Consider the following 17,624-nt stretch of genomic DNA (forward strand, 5'->3'; position numbering starts at 1 on the left):
GTTAGGCTAGTTAGAGGAGATAGCAACAGATACAACCGTAGCGCAGTAATAGGCCGTTTCGCCGAGATATCCGAGAACTTCCAACTGAGCCGTCTCGGTTCGCTTCCCGTTCTTGGCCATCGTCGTAGCAAGTTTTTCACACTCTCTCTGTGCCTCCTCCGCATCACAACAGGCTCATTTCATTCATTTTTTGCTCTGGAAGTTGCTACCGCGCACATTTCCACTGTGCGATGCGGCGTGCCTCGCCCGCCTGCTTTGTTTTGGTGCGTCAGTGTTGTGGATCGCGCACCACACAGTGCTCACTATGTAGTCGGTTTCGGTTTGAAATGACGACGCACCCCCGCGCTGGCTGACTGTTTCCAAACCATCGACGCCACCAGCCAGCGCCTACTTTGATGGCGGGCGGGCGGCCAAGAAGGAGATGATGCATTTCTATCGTCGTTGTCGTCGTCGTCGCGCAGTCAGTTTTTGTATTCGTCATGGTGGTGCCCTCTATCAGTAGTACGCGTTGTTGGTTCGTCGCCGCTGGCCTCGATCAGTCGCATGTCGTCTGTCATCGTTTGTAAACGCGCTTTTCTCCTTGAGCTTTCGCCGTCGCCGTCGCCGTCGCCCGCCGTTCGGGTTATTTGGAGAAGATCGAAGATCGCGCAACGTGCTACGCGCCGTCGGTTTTGTATGGGATAAAGTCGTGGAAATTTCGACAGTTATCGTGAGTTTGGTGACGTTTTGAACAGTAGTGGAAAAGAACATCGTATTTGAATTGAATCATTTCGTATGAAAGTGGCGGGAACGAACGAGTTGAACGAGATTTATTGTGCACTCGGTAAAATAATACCGCATCCTCACTCTAGTTTGTAGGAATGGCATGGCAACCGGAATGATCTCAAATACAGGCACATTTGCGGTTTTCCGTTGCTGCTTGGCTGACTTCTTATGTATGCGTTCAACAGCCAGAAGAAAAAAAATATAAGATTTGATCTTGATGGAACAATTACATAAACTAATTTCAACAATGTTGCAAAATTTAGTATACATAATTCATAAATGAGACAATAAATGGTCACGCAGTATGAATTGTACAAAGGCGTAACCAGATTCATACACACTTAAATTAAATCGTCGACCACAGCAAACGAATTGCCGAGAATTCAACAACCGAGAATCCGGTAATAAATTTTACTGAATCTCGGTAAAAGTTTTACCGAGATGTCGTTAAAACTTTGTCGAGATCTCGGTAATCCAACTTTTTACCGAGATCTCGGCAAAGTTCACCGATACTCGGTAATGGTTTACCGAAATCTCGGTAATTTTTTTTACCGAGAATCAGTAAATATTTTACCGACATATCAGCTGTTGGATTCTTGGTAAACCTTTTACCGAGATCAGTTTCTGAATTTAAGTGTGTAAACAAGAGGAAAAGGCGACTCAAAAGAAACAAAACCATTCAGCAATTTCAGCACAATTTTCTGAAACTCCAGCAATTTGTGCTGACAGAGTACAAGGCTGTGCTGGATTCCAGTAAAATATTTCTAAAAATCAGCAACTCGTTTTGCTTCGACGATTCCTCCAGGAGTTTACTTGCCAATTGTTTTAGCAATTTCATCGACAAAAACCCTTTAGAAGAATTTCTTTGTCAATCATTTTTGGAATTTCTCAAGAATTGCTGCAGAAATTTATTCAGCAATTCTTTTGATATTTTTTTGGGAATTCTTTTGTCATTTTTTTCTGGAATTTACCCAGAAATTTTTTCAGCGATCCCGTTGAAAATTCCTCCAGTACTGCCTATAATAATTAATTCGTCAATGCCTCTGGAAATTTCTTGGGCAATTCCTTTATAATTTTATGGCATGTTTTCTGTACCCAACTAACATTTTTGCTGCATAAGAGTTTAAGAGAGCTTTCTTTCAAAAGTGTTTGCTTCCTTCACAAACTGTAATGCAGCTACTTTTGTTAGTAGGGTGATTCTTTTGGGAATTTATTCATCAATGCCTGTCGGAACTCCGTCAGCTACTTCTTTGAAGAATCTTTCGGTAATCCCTTTGAAAACTTGTGGAAGGAATTTAAAAAGCTCTTTTGTGAATTCCTTCTGCAATTATGACAATTTCTTTGTGAAGTCTACAGGAATGCTTGTCAGATTTTCTGCGGCGGTGGCTTATGAAATTTATTCGACAATATCTTTTGAACTTGAAGCAAGTTCCCTTTAGGAATTTTATCTGCAATTATTTTGAACATTTCTCAAGCAAGTATCTTCGGGAATTTGTTTGAAAAAATTCTTTCAGAGTTCCTTCATCAAATAGTCAAGAATCTGAAAATAGATTTGAAAATCCCTTCAGCAATTTCTTTAGAAACTTCTCTGGCATTGTCTTTGGAAAATCATTCGGCAATTCCTTTCGTAATTCCTATGGAATATTCTTCGTCCTTTAAAAATTTGATTGTGAAATCTTGCGGACATTTGTCTTGAAATTTCTTTTGCAAATCCAATAGAATCATTTTCAGCATTGTTTTTGTAGAAATTGCTTCAATTGCTGGTAACTTCACTGAAAATTCCTACGGAAATTCCATTGCAAATTTCTCAGGCAGTGTTTTGGGGAACTTTTCGGTTATTTTTCTGTGACAGTTCATACAAAAATCCTTTAAAAATTGATTCCGCAATTTTAACAACAGATACCTTTGGCAATAATTCTGGAAATCACAAATCCTTTGGGAATTCCTTCTGCAATTCCATTTGGGAATTTATTTCCCGGAAATTGCCTGATAAATTTTCAAAGGAATTGCCTGAGGAATTTATGAAAAATATGCACAAAAAAACTGTGAAAAGTACTTTTAGCATAATTGCCAGTGAAATTAACAAGTAAATGTCTGAAAAAAAATCTTTGGAATTTGTAGTTCTTATGAAATTTTAAAAGGAATTGCTGAAGAATTTTTGAATGAAATTGCCGTAGGAATTTTCAAAGGAATTGCTGTTCGATAGATTTACTGTAGCAATTCAGAAACGAATGTTTGAGGGTTTTCTTTTTAAGGATTTGCAGAAGGAATCCCCAAAAACGTTGCCGAAGCAGTTTACGGAGGAATAAATAAAACTACAATCAAATACTAAGGAATCACAGGGGCAATCTTAATAAAATTGTTGAAAAATTGCCAAAAGCATTACAATAACAGTAAAAAAAAAGTAAACACATTACTGAAGGAATTCTCGAAGAATTTCTCAAATAAAGTCCATAGGAATTCGGCATGTTTGAAATAATTGCCGAACCTATTTCCGAAAAAACTAGATTAATCCAGCTAGTGGTGATAGGCCTTTATTTATTTATTTATTTATTTATTTATTCATAACAATTCTTGCGACGTAAGACTTTGTTTTTTTTTGTTGCCATAAAATGGTTTGAAATTCAAGTTCAAATACTTCATATTTCTTTCTCGTCGAATATGTACTAATGATCTTTCTGTCGACGTTTACCGAAATATTTCTGAATCCTGAGAATATTGCAGATATTCAGTGTTGCATTTATTGGTTTGATTCACTTTTACTTTTAACCACTGCCGGTGGGACACCTGGAACCGATTCTAGATCACTACTGGTAGTCCTAAATGTCTGAGGCAATTTGCGTTTGTTAAACCTTTCATAAGGTTATCAAAAAAGCCGCTATAAGTATGATGTGCCGCATACAAGAGTTTGGTCACTTTTCCGTTTGACCACTTCCGGCGGGATACCTGAACCCATTCCATGACACTACTGGTTGTCCCAAATATGATCTGTGATTATTTCCTTATTATTTATTTATCAGGTTATGGTTTTCAATATTTATATTTAATGTGGGCTTCGTGGCCGTGCGGTTAGGGGCGTCAGTCGTCTAGCCGTTTTGTAAGCCTCGGAGTGTGGGTTCGATTCCCGCTCCAGACAGTGTAAACTTTTCGTCGAACGAAAAATTCTCCACTGGACCACTGAGTGTTTCGTGTGTTGTCCGTTATCTAATGTTAGTGATCGTGCAGTCTGTGCAACCTCTGATTGAAGATGGTGTAGTGCAATGTGTAGTGTCTTTTTAGGTTAACTAAAAAGCCGCGAATTGGTGTGACGCATGCATGGGTTGACATTTGCCAATTCCGGCGGGACACCCGGAACCAGTTCTATATCACTACCGGTGTTTCTTATGTGATCTGAGGCTATTTTCTTGCCAACCGTTTATCATGTTATTGAAAAGGCCACGAATTGAATTGAATTGGTATTGCATGAATGGGTTTGGTTCATGTTTATATTTTATACCCGCAACCGATTTGGGCCCATATTGCCACAGCTTCACACAAGGGCGTAGCCAGCTTTTCGGCCAGGGGGGGGGCGAGCACCCTTATACTGAAAACCACTTTGCAGTAACAAGGAGTTCAAATACTTCATCATTAAAAAAAAATAAAAGTGAAGTATGAAATATGGGTGAATAACAGGAATGGTTCAATGGAAGAATCATATATGATTAAAATCCTGAGGAATTCCTCAAGATATTGCTTCAGGAATTTCTTAACAAATGCCATCATGAATTTGAATTTATCCAGCAGTTTCTCCAGAAATTTCTTTAATATTTTTCCAGGTTATTTTAGTGTAGATATTCCAGCAGAAATTACCTTCGGAAAACTTGCAGTAATTTCGTTGGGAATACCTTCAAAAATTTCTTCAATAATCCCTCCAGAAGTTTTATTACGAATTTCACCATGCATTCTTTTGAGGATTTCCCCAGTAATTCTTTACAAATATCATTCTTAATTCCACCAGATATCCCTTTGAGAAGCTACAGAAAATACTTTAAGAATTTCTTCAGGAATTCTTTCAAAAATTCCAATCAAACTAAGATTCCTTTCCTTGAGGAATACCCTAAGAAATTTTTGGAGGAATTTCTTCGAAAAATCCTTCTATGAATTCCTTCGGAATTACCGATAAATTTCTTTGAAAATTTGAAAATTCCTTCGGAAATTCCTGGAGGAATATCTTTGGAAGTTGCTAGAGGAATGCATTCGGAAATTTTTAAAGGAATCAATTAGAAAATAATTTCAGGAATTTATTTCGAAAATCCTTGATGAATTCCACCGGAAATTCCTTGACAAATTCTTCAGAAATTTCTTGAGGAATTCCTTCATTTCTAAAGCTCCTTGAGAAATTCCATAAGACATTCCTTCGAGAGTTCTTCTACGATTTCCTTTAGAGGATTCTTCGGGAATTCCTTGAGGAATTTCTTTGAAATAGATTTAGAATATTCCATGAGGAACTCCTTCGGAGTTTTCGTGAGGAGTTCTTCCGAAAATTCCTTGAGGAATACCTTCAAAAATTGTTGGAGGAATTCATCCGGAAATTTCTGTGAGAATTCCTTCCCAAATTCCTGAAGCAATTCTTTCGAAAATATTGAAAAAAATCCACTAAAAGTCTCATGAGATATCCCTTCTGAAATTCCATAAGGAATTTCTTTAAAAATCTTTCAAAACTTCCTTGAAAAAATATTTCGGAAATTCCTGAAGAAATGCTTTTTTGTGATTTTATGTTTCCTAGAGGAACTCATTCGGAAATTCTTTGAAGAATTCCTTTAAAAATGCCTTGATAAGGAAAATTCGGAAATTGTTCAAGGAGTTCGTTTGGAAATTTTTTTGACATATGTCTGAAATGTCTTATGCAATACTTTCGGAAATTTCGTGAGAAATTGTTTGATAAGTTCGTTGAGGATTTTTTTCGGTTTTTTATAAATCTTTACGAAATTCCTCAAAGAATTCCAGCGAAAGATCCGTGAGAAGTTTCTTCGGAAATTTCTCAATAAATTCCTTCAAAAATGTATTGCGGAACTCCTTTGAAAACTTGAGAAACTTCTTCAAACATTCCTTCAGAAAAACGTTTGGGGATTATGTGAGAAAATCCTAAGGAAATTTTTTGAGGACAACCATTGAACATTTTTGGAGGTATTTCAAGGCAAATCCATAAGAAATTTCTTTGGAAATTCCGGGAAGGATTTCTTTGGAAATTCGTAGAGAAATTCCTTCGGAAATACAGGAGAAAATCCTTTGAAAATTCCAGGAGAAATTCCTTTGAAAATTCCTGGAGGAATTCCTACGGAAATTCCTGGACAAACTCCTCCGGAAACTCATGGAGGAATTCTTCGGGAAAATCCTGGAGGAATTCCCTCGGAAACTCTTGGAGGAATTTCTTCGGAAATTCCTGGAGTAATTCCTTCGGAAATTACTGGAGAAATTCCTTCCTGAAATTTCTGGAGGAATTCTTTCGGAAATTCATGGAGGAATTCCTTTGAACATTCGTGGAGGAATTCCTTCAGAAATTCGTGAATGAATTCTTTGGGAAACTTTCTGGAGCAATTCCTTCGGAAATTCATGGAGGAACTTCTTCGGAAAATGCTTTAGGATTTCCTTCGCAAAATTCCTGGAGAAATTCCTTTGGAAATTCATGGTGGAATTCCTTCGGTATTTCCTGGAGGAATTCCTCCGGAAATTCCTCGAGGAATTTCTTCGGAAATTCGTGGAGGGATTCCGTCGGAAAATTTCTTGAGGAATTCCTTTTGAAATTCATGTAGGAATTCCTTCGGAAAATTCTTCAGAAATTCCTACGCAAAATTCCTGAAGGAATTCATTCGGAAATTCATGGAGGAATTCCTTCGGAAATTCCAGGACATCCTTCAAAAATTCCAAGAGGAATTCCTTTGAAAATTCCTAGAAGAATTTCTTCGGAAATTCTTGGAGGAATTCCTCCGGAAATTCCTCGAGGAATTTCTTCGGAAATTCGTAGAAGAATTTCGTCGAAAATTCATGGAGGCATTCCTTCGGAAAATCCTTTAGAAATTCCTTGGCAAAATTCCTGGAGGAATTTGTTCGGCAATTCATGGAGGAATTCCTTTGAAAATTCATGGAGGGATTTCTTCGGACATTCATGAAGGAATCTCTTCGGAAATTCCAGGTGGAAATTCTTTGAAAATTTCAAGAGGAATTCCTGGAAGAATTCCTTCGGAAATTCCTGGAGGAATTCCTCCGGAAATTCCTAGAGTAATTCCTCCAGAAATTTGTGGAGGAATTTTTCCGAAATTTCCTGGAGGAATTTCTCCAGAAGTTCCTGGAGGATTTCCCTCCGAAATTCCTGGAGGAATTGCCACGGAAATTCCTGGAGGAATTCTCTCGGAAATACATGGAGGAATTCATTCGGAAAATCCTGAAGGAATTCATTCGCAAAATTCCTGGTGGAATTACATTGGAAATTCATGGAGAAATTCCTCTGGAAATTTCCAAAGGAATTTCTTCAGGAATTTCCGAAAGAATTTTTCCTGGAATTTCTGAAGGAATTCTTCCTGGAATTAAAAAAAAATCCTTCAGGAATTACCAAAAGAGTTTCTCCAGGAATTTCCGAAGGCATTTCCAAAGGAATTCCTCCAGGAATTTCCAATGGAATTCCTCTGGGAATTTCCGAAATAATTGCTCCACGAATTTCAGAAGGTATGCATCCAAGAGATTCTGGAGGGATTTCTCCAGGAATTTCCGAAGAAATTCCCCTAAGAATTTCCGAAAGAATTCCTCCACGAATTTTTGAAGCAATTCTAACGGAATTTGTAAAGGAATTCCTCCATGAATTTTCGGGGGAATTCCTCTTGGAATTTCCAAAAATAAAATCCAAAAAGACTTTCCGAAAAAAATTCTCCAGGAATTTCCGAAGGAATACCTCCAGGATTTTCAGAAGGAATTCCTCCAGGAATTTCCGAAAGAATACCTCCAGGAATTTCCGAAGGAATTCTTCCAGTAATTTCCGAAGAAATTATTACAGCAATTTCCGAAGGAATTCCTCCTGGAATTTCCAAAGGAATTCGTCCAGTAATTTCCGAAGGAATTCCTCCAGGAATCATAAAAAGCATTCCTCTAAGAAGTTTAGAATGATTTTTATCCAGGAATGTCCTAAGGAATTCATCCAAGGATTTTCTCAGGAATTTCTCTATAGATTTCTGAAAGAATTCATCCAGAAATTTCTGGAGGTATTCATCCAAGATTTTTCGAGGGAACTCCCCAAGAAATTTCCGAAGGAATTCCTCCAGAAATTTCCGAAGGAATTTCCGAACGAATTCCTTCAGGAATTTCCGAAGGAATTCCCTCAGGAATTTCCGAAGGAATTCTTCCAGGAATTTGCGAAGGGATTCCTCCAAGAATTTTTGAAGGAATTCCTTCTCTATTTTTTTTAAGGAATTCCTCCAGGATTTTTTGAAGGAATTGATTCAGGAATTCCCGAAGTAATTCCTCCCGGAATTTCCGAAAGAATTCCTCCAGGAATTCCTGAAGAAATTCCTTCTGGAATTTCCGAATACATTCCTCCAGGAATCTCCAAAGGAATTCGTCCAGCAATTTCCGAAGGAATTCTTCCCGGAATTTCTGAAAGAATTCCTCCAGAAAGGAGACTGGGCGAATCTGGGCCCGGAATGTACACCAATGACGCATAGCTCTTTCGAAAGGTCTATTTGAGACAAGAAAAAGTTGCTATGGGACCAAAAATATTCATCATGGGAGAAAAAAGTTATTTGACATTGTATGGGACGGATTTTAGTTGATTTTGTTGTAATTATTTGCATTTTTTTTTACAAGAAACCTATCTCAAATAAACCGAATGTCTCATCTGCCAGTGTTATACACAATAATAAGTCAATCTATTACAAAAAGCAGATAATAATGATTTCATAGAGACGAATGCCGCATAGCGGTAAAGTCTCCCACAAAAAAAAAAAAAAAAAAAAAAAAAAAATTATTTCAGGAACAGGCCAGTGCATAGAAAAGGTTGGGGTTTCTGCAAGTTTCTTGGGAAACGTGGAGGGGCACGTAGTGTATTAATCTATGTATTAATATTATTATAGTGGAATGGGTACAACCAAAGGTATTAAACCTAAAAACCCTTCCCTTGAGCAAGTGATTGTGAAATGTACAGATTCTAATGTTGAAATACAGTGAAACAAGTCAAAATATAAGGGGAATATGAAAAAATCGCTTTGATTAGAGTCGAGCTTTATTCGACCAACCAGGTTGTCGCAAGGGTTGTGAGGCAAGGATGTACTATCACCGCTACTGTTCCTTATCTTAATCAACGAGATATTTGTGGGGGCATTTGACCGTGCATCGAATTGTTGGCTACATTAGCAGCCCATTACTATGGAGCATCTGAATGACTTCAATTTAACTATGTAATGATGTAGCCCTACTAGACCAATGGTGCTTTGTCAAGCAGAGTAAGCTCAATGACCTAGCCGAACGTTTCTTTGCGGCAGGTCTAACTAACAATGTCAGCAAGACCAAATCATTATACGTCAACACGGACTATCCCTTCAACTTAACAGTAGCTGGAAGAGTAGAAGAGAAGGTCAAAAACTTGTAATATCTTGGATATCTTGAAATTAAGGAATAAATGATCGAAGTGGTGAAGAAGGTGCTCCATCGTTAACGAAGCCTGTGGGGTACCTATGCAATGCACCCATCACAGTAGCTTGTCTCTCACGCGTCAATGCATGGCGTGGTGGACGTTTTTCCACTTCCACTCGTGGGATTGCAAACTGAGAACAACAATAATCAAAAATCAGTTAGTAGCTGTAGTGGCGAGCCCCAGACAACCAGTTGGCACGTATAATGAAGTTTATGACCGTGTAATGCTACTTTTTTGCAGTTAAGTTACATCGCATATGATGCATCAAAAGTGCCTTATGCGTGCCAAAGTGGAGCCAATATACGTGCATTGGGACAACAATAACGCCATAAGACTTTAAGCTACATCTTATGTGAAGTATGGCGTGCCTTTTTGCGACGTATCATAACACCTTATGCGGCCTTATAATATTCGAAAAAAAAAACAATTATTGTCATCTCAGTGTCAAACTAATGACCTTTGAATTATCGAGCCCAACTTCACGTGCGTGTTCGCCAGACTATCAGGAGATAAAACTAACTAAGCGTGATTTCCCGCACTGTTTCCACTTTCCCTCTCTGGCTAGCGTCATCTATTGTTGATTATCAGAGCCACAAAACAAAACTCATGAGTTTATAACCATAACAATGACTATTCACTGTTTTGTAGTTATTTGGTACTGCATGGACAGTCCAACAGCACCTCTTTCAATATTTCAATGTTTTCACATATCAAATCGCATTATGTCAACGTAAACGTTTCTAGCTTATGCGAGTTGTTATGCACCCTTTAAGGAGTTTATTTTTTCATTCATGCGATTTCATTCGTACACCAATGCGAGTTAAACTGGCATAATATGACAAGTATCAAGAGGAATCGTATATGTAATCATCGCAGTATGCTATTAAGCGAATTTATTTGATACGATTTGCAAAAAAAAATAAAATAAAATTGATTTGTATTCTTATGCGACTTTTCCAGATACATCGCAATAAGTACAAAAATAACATCATATGCGATGAAAATTATTCCTCCGCCATACATATATGCGATATGCGATTTTTACGGTGTACTGCGTGTATCCTTATGCGACTCCTGGTTGTCTGGGGTTTAACCTCTTCGCAAGAAGTGGGTAAGCTAGGTAATTCTTTAAGCAGTGTAGGGACAGTATGAGGTAGCTGTGTGCGAAGTGCCAGTATAGGGAACCCCATTTTCTTCCTGACTAGCATGGCGGGAGAGGTCATGGATGAATCATGATTGATGAAGGCCATAAAAAAATAGGGATAAGTAGAGTGCAGAAAAAGGGAGGTGGCTGCGCAGCCGACAGGAGAGGTGCTACCAGGTGGCGTTCGTAAGGCCGGTTTTTAACCCGGAGAGTGAAGAGCAGTAATACTTGCAAGCTTGGAAGAGTGGGCCTTGATCGGTCGGCTCGTCCCAGATCGAAGGGAGCAGGGGCTTGAGACTATGTGTAGGTCCTCAGCGACCAGCGACATATTAGGGCGGGTAAGAGGGAGAACGCTTTCTGGAGCTTGTGGACTGGTAGAAGAAGAAAAAAAAGAAGAATGAGGAACATGAGCTAAGGTACGCTAAGGCAAGAAGGAAGACACCCTCGTCATCCAGACAAACGAGTCTCAGCACTAAGAGATTTTGAAGGCGATGATGAGCAATGCCAAGTTCATGGACTCTGAAGCCGCCGCACTCGAAAAAAAAATTCTCGTGCTAAAGCACGACAAAATCTGCAAAGGCGCGGCCTACAAATACTCATTGACATGGATGAATCTTTATAGTCAATAATCTTCTCCTTTCCGGCTAAAGGCATTTCAGTACCGACATTAGCCAGTGCGAAACCTAGTATAATCAGAACCTTTAGCAGAGTCTGGCCAAGCTGGTTCGTGAAACGGCATCCCTTTTACACGATCCAGGCATTGGAATCACCTGTCACCCGGTCTTTGCGCTATCAGCTCAGCGGTTATACAGTCCAGTATCTGAGTGAACTGTTCCAACACCTAATCATCCGTTGTTCATATCGCCGATCCAGTTGCCGATATCGGTGGGTATTCGGTATGGGTGGTCCGTTATGATGGCAATATCCATCTCCCACTCAGCGACTGTCTGAATCAGAAGTTGCTGGTTTGCGTCACAGTAGGTCAGGTTTATACTGCGACTTATCAACAAAGTTCTTTTGAAGACTAGGACCGCTGTACATTTTGTTCGCGTATTTCCCTCAACAAATCAAGCACTTGGAATGGTTTAACCTGCCTTGCGCCTTATGATATTCGTTCCCACATCGCCTACAAAGCTTGCTATTGTGCCTCTCGATATCAGTGATATCATATCACTATTAATCGCCCAGTTTATTCAAACACAAACAGCTGTTCCTAAGAAACCCTTGTTCCCTTCAGTCTTATCTAATCCTAGCTAGAATCCAAAGCTTCTATCTTTGAATTCCATTATTTTTTCTAGTTCCCTTGAAATTACCACTTCCTCTTCAGAACCACCAGCATGTTTCTAAAGCCCTCGGTTGCTTTCCAGAATACCCAGTTTTTTAAGTTCTATAGGATTCATCTGGTTCTCCCCAGAATCTTCAACTTCCTGCTCTAATATGAACTTTTTGCTCAAATCGTCAGCATTTTCCACTAACTCTTTGCTTTTTACTAGCATCTTGCTCCATAAATCGCCAGCTTTTTTTTTTGAATCCCGTTTTAGTATTGGAATAGCCCTAGGCATTTCTCTCGGTATCCGAATCTTCTTAGATCCATTATATGTATATTGAATTCACTTACTATTCCCATGGATATAATGTTTTTGCTGAGATCAGACATCCCAAGTAACCGAGCTTCTTATTGAAAGCATTGTCGTCTACCTAAAGTCACAATATTTCTGGTATCTTCACGGTACAGCAATGAATATTATCCATAGAACCTAGTGCACCACATACATAATTAAAACACTTAATTAAATGCCAAGTTTCACTTGACTCAAAATGTTTATTTTTCATACTCCCCTTATATTTTGATATGTTTCACTGTGTTTCAACATTAGAATCTGTACATTTCACAATCACTTGCTCAAGGGAAGGGTTTTTAGGTATAATACCTTTGGTTGTACCCATTCCACTATAATATTAATACATAGATTAATACACTACGTGCCCCTCCACTTTTCCCAAGAAACTTGCAGAAACCCCAACCTTTTCTATGCACTGGCCTGTTTCTGAAATCATTATTATCTGATTTTTGTAATAGATTGACTTATTATTGTGTATAACACTGGCAGATGAGACATTCGGTTTATTTGAGATAGGTTTCTTGTAAAAAAAAAAATGCAAATAATTACAACAAAATCAACTAAAATCCGTCCCATACAATGTCAAATAACTTTTTTCTCCCATGATGAATATTTTTGGTCCCATAGCAACTTTTTCTTGTCTCAATTAGACCTTTCGAAAGAGCTATGGGTCATTGGTGTACATTCCGGGCCCAGACTCCATACATTTTTGCCCAGTCTCCTTTCCGAAAGTATTCATCCAAGATTTTTCGAAGGACCTCGCCAAGGAATTTTCGATGGAATTCCTCCAGTAATTTCCCAACGAAGTCTTTCAGGAATTTCCTATCGAATTTCTCCAGGAATTTCCGAAGGAATTCTTCCAGGATTTTGCGAAGGGATTCCTCCAAGAATTTTGGAAGGAATTCCTCCAGGAATTGCCAATGGAATTCGTCCAGCAATTTCCGATGGAATTCCGTCAGGAATTTCCGAAAGAATTCCTCCAGGAATTTCCAATGGAATTCGTCCAACAATTTCCGATGGAATTCCTTCAGGAATTTCCAAAAGAATTCCTCCAGGAATTCCTTAAGGAATTTCTCCTGGAATTTCCGAATGAATTCCTCCAGGAATCTCCAAAACAATTCGTCCAGAAATTTCCGAAGGAATTCCTTCCAAAATTTTTGAAAGAATTCCTCCTGGAATTTTTTGAAGAAATTCCTAATGGAATTTCCGAAGGAATTCCTCCCGGAATTTCCGAAAGAATTCCTTCAGGATTTTCCAAAGGACTTCTGCTAGGCATTTCCAACGGTATTTCTCCAGGAATTTCCAAAAAAAAAAAATCTAAAAAGAATTTCCGAAAAAAATTCTCCAGGAATTTCTGAAGGAATTTCTCCAGGAATTTCCGAAGGCATTCCTCCAGGAATTTCCAAAAGAATTCGTCCAGCAATTTCCGAAGGAATTCCTGGAGGAATTTCTGAAAGAATTCCTCCAGAAATTTCCGAAAGTTTTCATCCAAGATTTTTCGAAGGACCTCGCCAAGGAATTTTCGATGGAATTCCTCCAGTAATTTCCGAACGAAGTCCTTCAGGAATTTCCGATGGAATTTCTCCAGAAATTTCCGAAGGAATTCTTCCAGGGTTTTGCGAAGGGATTCCTCTAGGAATCTCCAATGGAATTCGTCCAGCAATTTCCGATGGAATTCCTTCAGTAATTTCCGAAAGAATTCCTCCAGGAATTCCCAAAGGAATTTCTCCTGGAATTTCCTAATGAATTCCTCCGGGAATCTCCAGAAGAATTCGTCCAGAAATTTCCGAAGGAATTCCTACCGAAATATTTGAAAGAATTCCTCTAGGAATTTTTTGAAGGAATTCCTAATGGAATTTCCAAAGGGATTCCTCCCGGAATTTCCAAAAAAATTCCTTCAGGATTTTCCGAAGGACTTCTGCTAGGCATTTCCAACGGTATTTCTCCAGGAATTAAAAAAAAAAAATTCCAAAAAGAATTTCCGAAAAAAATTCTCCAGGAATTTCTGAAGGAAATTCTCCAGGAATTTCCGAAGGCATTCCTCCAGGAATTTCCAAAAGAACTCGTCCAGCAATTTCCGAAGGAATTCCTGGAGGAATTTCTGAAAGAATTCCTCCAGAAATTACCGAAAGTTTTCATCCAAGATTTTTCGAAGGACCTCGCCAAGGAATTTTCGATGGAATTCCTCCAGTAATTTCCGAACGAAGTCCTTCAGGAATTTCCGATGGAATTTCTCCAGAAATTTCCGAAGGAATTCTTCCAGGGTTTTGCGAAGGGATTCCTCCAGGAATCTCCAATGGAATTAAAAGACACGGACAACGTCTTCAGCTTTCGGCTGTACAGACTGTTTTAAACTTAACATGAGACAACGGACAACGGAGCATGCACCAGTGGAAACGGGGAAGAAACTATTCTCACGAAAAGTTTCAACGCCAGAAGCGGGAATCGAACCCTCACCCCATAGCATGGTGCGGTTATAAGCTTGGTGACCCTAACCGCACGGCTACGAGGCTCCACGCGTCCAGCAATTTCCGATGGAATTCCTTCAGTAATTTCCGAAAGAATTCCTCCAGGAATTCCTAAAGGAATTTCTCCTGGAATTTCCGAATGAATTCCTCCGGGAATCTTCAAAAGAATTCGTCCAGAAATTTCCGAAGGAATTCCTCCCAAAGTTTTTGAAAGAATTCCTCCAGGATTTTTTTGAAGGAATTCCTAATGGAATTTCCGAAGGAATTCCTCCCGGAATTTCCGAAAGAATTCCTTCAGGATTCAGGAAAATCTAAAAAGAATTTCCGAAAAAATCCTCCAGGAATTTCTGAAGGAATCCCTCCAGGAATTTCCAAAAGAACTTGTCCAGCAATTTCCGAAGGAATTCCTCCCGAAACTACTGAAAGAATTCCTCCAGGAATTTCCGAAGGAATTCCTCCAGAAATTCCGCTAGGAATTTCCGAAGGAATTCTTGCAAGAAGTTCCAAAAAAAATCCAGAAAGTATTTCCGAAAAATTTCGTCCACGTCTTTCCGAAGGAATTCCTCCAGGACTTTCCGAAGGAATTCCTCCAGGAATATTCAATGACATTCGTCCAGCAATTTCCGAAGGAATTCCTCCAGGAATTTCCAAAAGCATTCCTCCAGGAAGTTTGGAATTATTTTGTCTAGGAATTTCGTAAAGAATTCACCTAAGGATTTCCTCACGAATTTCTCTATGGATTTCTGAAAGAATTCCTCCAGGAATCTCTGAAGGTATTCATCCAAGATTTGCCCAAGGAATTCCCGAATTCCTCCAGGAATTTCCGAAGGAATTGCCCCAGGAATTTCCGATGGAATTCTTCTAGAACTTTGTGAAGGGATTCCTCCAGGAATTTTGGATGGAATTCCTTCAGGAATTTCCAAAGGAATTCTTCCAGGTATTTCCGAAGGAATACCCTCAGGAATTTTCGAAGATATTCCTTCAAGAATTTCCGAAGGAATTCCTGCATACATTAAAAAAAATACGAGGATGCAGGAGAATTTTATTTTTACTATTCATAAACAGCTCTGATCATCTAAGTTTTTCGGTTAAGTTAGAATATAAGTGCTCGGTCAGGGGGGGCCACGGCCCCCCCTGCCCCCCCCTGGCTACGCCCTTGGCTTCACAGCGTTCGTATCCAACATGATCATGATGAGGGTACGGGTTCCCCAGTCAACCAGTGATCATATAAGATGTTGAATAAGATGTTAAAGAGGAGGTGATATGCGTACATTTGACATGCACCTAAATCACAGACAAACAGACATATTACTTAGAAGAAAATTGCTTAAAAAACATCGTTTGGCATCTCACTAGCACCCTCTATAATGCTCAATCCGAAGCATCCATTTGCAGGTGTTGTTTCCCTCGGCTCGATGTAACAATTTAGCAGGTGTCGACTCCCCCGTGGCGTCATCCATTCATAAAACATGAATGAAGGTTCATGATTGAGTCATTTTATGTAAACATTGATCGGCGTCGCGTTCATTTCTCTCCAAAATTGAGAGGTGATGTAGGCACAGCAGCGCCACCATGACACATGCGAGCACAGTCCGAACCACACGTTATTTTAAAAATGACCGTTAAATCGTGCGATGATTTTGAGTAGTATGTCTGTTTGTCTGTGCCTAAATGGAGGCATTCACGCATACGGCCTCCACTTTATCATCTTATACGGTTACTGGTTATCTGGGGATTCCCGGTCGGTCCACGATCTATTCGTAAAGGAAGTTTCCTTGACTTCCTTGGGCTTACATACAAAATGATCTGTGGCGGTCAAGCTCTCAGTTATTAACTGTGAAAATGCTCATTGAACAATAAGCTGAAAAGCAGGCTTTGAACTAGTGGGGACGTTTTGCCAAGAAGAACAAGAAGAAGAAGAACCGCAACCGGCTGCGGAACACTATTACTAGTCTTCGATGTGTCCTGAGGCTATTTTCCTTCTAGGCCATTCATCAGATTATCTAAATAGTCGCTATTTTATGTGCGGTTTGGTTCCCTTTACCACTTCCATCGAGCCACCCGGAACCGGTTCCGGATAGTCTCCAATGTGGTCTGAACCTATTTGCTTGATAACTGGTCATCACGTTCTCAAAGTCCTGATTTCATGTGTCACATTTGGGTTTGATTCACTTTTATATTAGACCACCTACGGTGGGACACCCCGAACCGGTTCCGGGGCACTACCGGTTGTCCCAAATATGGTCTGAGACTATTTTGTAGCTAACTGATCATCACGTTACCTAAAAAGCCGTTTTTTTAGGTGTCGCATGAATGGGTTCTGTTAACTTTTATATTTGACCACTTTCGGCGGGACGTTCAGAACCGGTTCCGGGACACTACCGGTAGTCTCTAATGTGGTCTGAGCCTACTTCCTTGTTAACCAGTCATCAGATTATCGAAAAAAGCAGCGATTTGATGTATCGTATGAATTTGAATGTTTCATTGTTCGACAAAACGAATAGGTTTGCCCAAATTGTTCTGCTTCAATTCATGTGTAATGTGATTATTTTTTGTGAAAATCAAGTTGTTGAATCTTTGAGCAAAGGCCTTCAGATGCCAGGCACTGTGGTTTATCTTCGTGACTGGATCTTCTTCAAAATTTCTTGGAAGGAATTTGAGGTGCAATCATACATGTGAATAGATGATTATTATTATTATTATTTATCAGTCATCAGTTATAATCATTATTATTATTATTATTTATCAGTTCGCAATCTTCAATTTATGAGAAAAATGCCAAAAAAGCACGTTTCCCCATACTAAATTCCATACAAATTTCAATCGCAATGCGGAATACGGGGACGCAACCAATTGCTCCCAAATTTTGCACAGTTGATTTGCACGCTAAAACAGAGTGTCGGATTTCTCATGTATACATGGATGAGACAGTGTGCCATGCGCTAATTTGAAATGTGTCTCAAACC

The 17,624-nt window shown here is 39.3% G+C and overlaps 1 protein-coding gene across 1 annotated transcript in view; it reads left to right on the forward strand.

Annotated features, from left to right (window-relative positions):
* The first annotated feature begins 511 nt into the window (after positions 1-511).
* LOC109397845 (uncharacterized) overlaps positions 512-17,624 on the forward strand; it is a 313,472-nt gene continuing 296,359 nt past the window's right edge. Inside the window, exon 1 of the mRNA XM_062844469.1 lies at positions 512-823. The gene's annotated coding sequence lies outside the window, so the exon portion shown is untranslated. The remainder of the gene's footprint in view (positions 824-17,624) is intronic.

This window comes from Aedes albopictus, chromosome 1 (genome assembly GCF_035046485.1).
Source record: "Aedes albopictus strain Foshan chromosome 1, AalbF5, whole genome shotgun sequence".
NCBI lineage: Eukaryota > Metazoa > Arthropoda > Insecta > Diptera > Culicidae > Aedes > Aedes albopictus.